The following is a 4,667-nucleotide window of genomic DNA, read 5'->3' as shown; positions in this document are numbered from 1 at the left end:
AATTAGACAATAACTTAGTCTGAGTCTCTGAGGGAACGAACTAGAAAGTATTCTATATTACTTGCGAACGCGTATATCGCGTGAATATTAGTGCGTGATTTCGCCCTAACAAGTTTTTGGCGCCGCTGCCGGGGACTCGGTGTATTTGTTTAGCTTATGTACTTACCATCATTGGTCATTAGGACTCAGTGATTAGGACGTAGTAGTTAATTACTCTTTTCGGTTGTGTTTCAGGTACTTTAGCAAGCGTTAATGCAAACTCGTTCTCGTGCTCGCAAGAGGACCTTAGATACAGCTGAGGAGAAAGACGAAGTTCTTGATACTCCGGAGAAGTTAGATTTTGAGGATTCGGATTCAGGAACTGAGCAGAAAGAACCAGTAAACATGGGAGATCGTATTGTTCAAGCTGATCCAGCTCTTATGGATTTTTCTCGGCCTAAAATTGATGACATTCAGTCAAGCATCCTTCATCCGGCTATTCAAGCTAACACCTTTGAAATCAAGCCGGGCACTATTCAGATGGTGCAGAATTCTGTTTCTTTTGGAGGAGCGGCAACTGAAGACCCCAACATGCACATAAGGAATTTTGTCGAGATCTGCAGCACTTTTAAGTATAATGGCGTGACTGATGAGGCTATCAAGTTGAGGCTTTTCCCATTCTCACTGAGGGATAAGGCTAAAGACTGGTTACATTCTGAACCAGCTGGGTCCATCACTACGTGGCAAGATCTTGCGCAAAAGTTTCTGGTAAAGTTTTATCCAATGGCAAAGACTACTGCTATGAGGAGTGCTCTTACTCAGTTTGCGCAGCAACCTACAGAATCTATGTGCGAGGCTTGGGAACGCTACAAGGAAATGTTGAGAAAATGTCCACATCATGGAATGCCGGATTGGATGGTAATCACTGGTTTTTATAATGGTTTGGGGGCCCAATCTCGGCCCATGCTCGATGCAGCAGCTGGAGGCGCCTTATGGGCTAAAAGCTATACTGAGGCGTATAATCTTATCGAGACGATGGCTGCAAATGAGCATCAAAACCCAACTCAGAGGATGACGTCAGGCAAGGTAGCAGGTATTCTGGAAGTTGATGCAGCCACCGCTATTGCAGCCCAGCTCCAAGCGCTATCAATGAAGGTTGATTCTTTGGCTACGTATGGAGTTAATCAAATAGATATGGTTTGTGAGCTTTGTGCAGGTTCTCATGCTACGGATCAGTGTTCTCTTGTCAACGAATCTGTTCAGTATGTGAATAATTATCAGCGACAACAGCAGCCTGTGCCAGCAACCTATCATCCTAACAACAGAAATCATCCAAATTTCAGCTGGGGGAATAATCAGAATGCTATTCAGCCACCATATCAGCAAGGAGTGAGTAAACAGTTTAACCCACCTGGATTCCAGCAACCACAGCAGTATGCTACAAGGCAATCATATCCTCAACAAGGAAGTGCAGCTGCACCTACTAGTGCTGATTTTGAGGAACTTAAGCTGTTGTGCAAGAGTCAGGCGGTTTCTATCAAGACCTTGGAAAATTAAATCGGTCAATTAGCCAATGTAGTGCTCAATCGTCAACCTGGCACTCTTCCCAGTGACACGGAAGTACCAGGCAGGAAGGAAGCTAAAGAGCAAGTCAAGGCTATTACCTTAAGGTCTGGAAAAGTAGCTGATGCTGAAAAGGCAAAAGAAGTCGAAGCTGAAGTTAGAGATGAAAAATCTAAGCAAAAGGAGAAAGTGGCGGAACCAAGGAAGACTACTGTTGAACACACTCTGCCTGAGGCTAATACAGGGGAGAAACAGCTCTATCCTCCACCACCTTTTCCTAAGAGATTGCAGCAACAAAAGCTGGATAGACAGTTCGGGAAGTTTCTGGAGGTGTTCAAGAAACTTCACATCAATATACCTTTCGCTGAGGCTCTGGAACAAATGCCTAGTTATGCGAAGTTTATGAAGACTATTCTTTCAAGGAAGGTGAAACTGGATGACCTTGAAACCGTTGCTCTCACGGAAGAATGCAGCGCTGTTCTGCAGCAAAAGTTACCACCAAAACTGAAAGATCCAGGAAGCTTCACCATTCCTTGCACCATTGGCAATCTAACTTTTGACAAGTGCCTTTATGATTTAGGAGCAAGCATTAATCTGATGCCCTTGTCGATCTTTAAAAAGCTGGATCTACCTGATCCAAAACCCACATACATGTCGCTACAATTGGCGGACCGTTCCATTACTTACCCAAGGGGCATAGTTGAGGATGTGCTCGTCAAGGTGGATAAGCTCTTCTTTCCTGCAGATTTTGTTATTCTGGATTTTGAGGAAGATAAGAAGATTCCCATAATCTTGGGGAGGCCTTTCTTGGCTACTGGTCGTACCTTGATAGATGTGCAAAAAGGGGAACTTACTATGCGGGTCCAAGATCAGGATGTGACCTTCAACGTATTCAAGGCAATGAAATTCCCTACAGAAGATGAGGAGTGTTTAAAAGTGGATGTGATTGATTCCGTAGTTACTTCGGAACTCGATCACATGCTAATGTCTGATGCATTGGAAAAGGCCTTAGTGGGGGATTTTGACAGCGATGATGAAGATAGCAAGGAGCAATTATAATATCTGAACGCTTCTCCATGGAAGCGAAAGCTCGACATACCATTTGAATCTCTTGGTACTTCTGACCTTAAGAATGCTGAAGGGAAGCTCAAACCATCAATAGAGGAAGCACCTACCTTGGAGCTCAAACCATTACCTGAACACTTAAGGTATGCTTTTTTAGGTGATTCATCTACGTTACCTGTTATTATTTCAGCTGACCTTTCAGGTAGTGAGGAAGACAAGCTCTTAAGGATTTTGAGAGAATTCAAATCGGCTATAGGATGGACCATAGCAGACATCAAGGGGATAAGTCCTTCATATTGTATGCATAAAATTCTGTTAGAGGAAGGTAGTAAGCCAACTGTGGAACAGCAGCGAAGACTGAACCCGATCATGAAGGAGGTGGTGAAGAAAGAAATTCTGAAATGGCTAGATGCAGGCATCAATTATCCTATTTCTGACAGCTCGTGGGTGAGCCCCGTGCAATGTGTACCTAAGAAAGGAGGTATCACTGTGGTCGCAAATGAAAAGAATGAGCTCATCCCTACTCGAACAGTTACAGGATGGAGAGTATGCATGGATTATAGAAAATTGAACAAAGCCACCAGGAAGGATCACTTCCCTCTCCCATTCATTGATCAAATGCTTGACAGATTGGCGGGACATGAGTATTTTTGTCTTCTGGATGGTTATTCCAGGTATAATCAGATTTGTATTGCACCAGAGGATCAGGAAAAGACTACCTTCACTTGTCCATTTGGCACATTTGCTTTTCGTAGAGTTTCGTTTGGGTTATGTGGCGCCCCGGCCACCTTTCAGAGATGTATGATGGCTATATTCTCTGACATGATTGGAAATAACGTCGAAGTGTTCATGGATGACTTCTCCATCTTTGGACACTCATATGATGAATGTTTGAATAATCTGCGCGCCGTACTCAAAAGATGCGTGGAAACTAATTTGGTGCTTAATTGGGAGAAATGTCATTTTATGGTGCGTGAAGGCATTATCCTTGGGCATAAGGTCTCTAGAAAAGGTCTGGAGGTGGACAAGGCCAAGGTGGGAGTCATTGAAAATCTTCCCCCACCTAATTCGGTGAAAGGAATCCGTAGTTTTCTCGGTCATGCGGGTTTTTATCGGCGATTCATCAAGGACTTTTCAAAGATATCTAAGCCGTTGTGCAATTTACTTGAGAAAGATGTGCCTTTCAAATTTGATGATGAATGTTTGGCAGCATTCGAGACTCTCAAGGAGAGTTTGATCACGGCACCAGTTATTACAGCACCAGATTGGACAGAACCGTTTGAGATGATGTGTGATGCGAGTGACTATGCGGTAGGTGCAGTTCTGGGACAGCGCAAGAAAAATCTCTTCCATGTGGTCTACTATGCGAGTAAGACTTTAAATGGGGCCCAATTGAACTACACCACTACTGAGAAGGAGCTTTTGGCTATAGTCTTTGGCTTTGAGAAATTTCGATCTTATCTGCTTGGTACGAAAGTAACAGTATTCACTGATCATGCAGCTATTCGCTATCTGGTTTCTAAGAAGGATTCGAAGCCGAGACTCATTCGTTGGGTGCTTTTACTTCAGGAATTTGAGTTAGAGATCAAAGATAGAAAAGGTACCGAGAATCAAGTAGCTGACCATCTCTCTAGGTTGGAGAATCCCGATTCTACTTCACAAGATAGGACGTTAATCAATGAATCTTTTCCGGATGAGCAGTTGTTTGCAATTCAGGAGGAAAAACCATGGTTTGCAGATATTGTAAACTATCTTGTCAGCAATATAATGCCGCTTAATTTGACATCCGCTCAAAAGAAGAAGTTTCTGCATGAGGTGAAGTGGTATATGTGGGATGAACCATATTTGTTTAGACAGGGAGCTGATCAGATCATCAGGAAATGTATCCCGTTCTGTGAGACGGAGGGGATATTACGAGACTGCCATTCCACGGTTTATGGTGGACACTATGGAGGTGAGAAGACGGCAGCTCGTATTCTGCAAGCAGGTTTTTTCTGGCCTACTTTGTTCAAGGATGCTCATCAGTTTGTTTTAAGGTGTGATCGTTGCCAAAGAGTGGG

At 43.5% G+C, this 4,667-nt stretch overlaps 1 non-coding gene across 1 annotated transcript; it reads right to left on the bottom strand.

The window, feature by feature from the left end:
• Window positions 1-777: 777 nt before the first annotated feature.
• On the bottom strand, window positions 778-884 carry LOC141715644 (small nucleolar RNA R71). The gene has a single exon (XR_012572399.1). It is a non-coding gene; the product is annotated as a small nucleolar RNA R71 (small nucleolar RNA).
• Window positions 885-4,667: the final 3,783 nt, after the last annotated feature.

Source organism: Apium graveolens, chromosome 3 (assembly GCF_009905375.1).
Source record: "Apium graveolens cultivar Ventura chromosome 3, ASM990537v1, whole genome shotgun sequence".
NCBI classification, from domain to species: domain Eukaryota; kingdom Viridiplantae; phylum Streptophyta; class Magnoliopsida; order Apiales; family Apiaceae; genus Apium; species Apium graveolens.
Note: the sequence above shows the minus strand (reverse complement) of the source record. Positions and strands in the feature narration are given on the sequence as shown.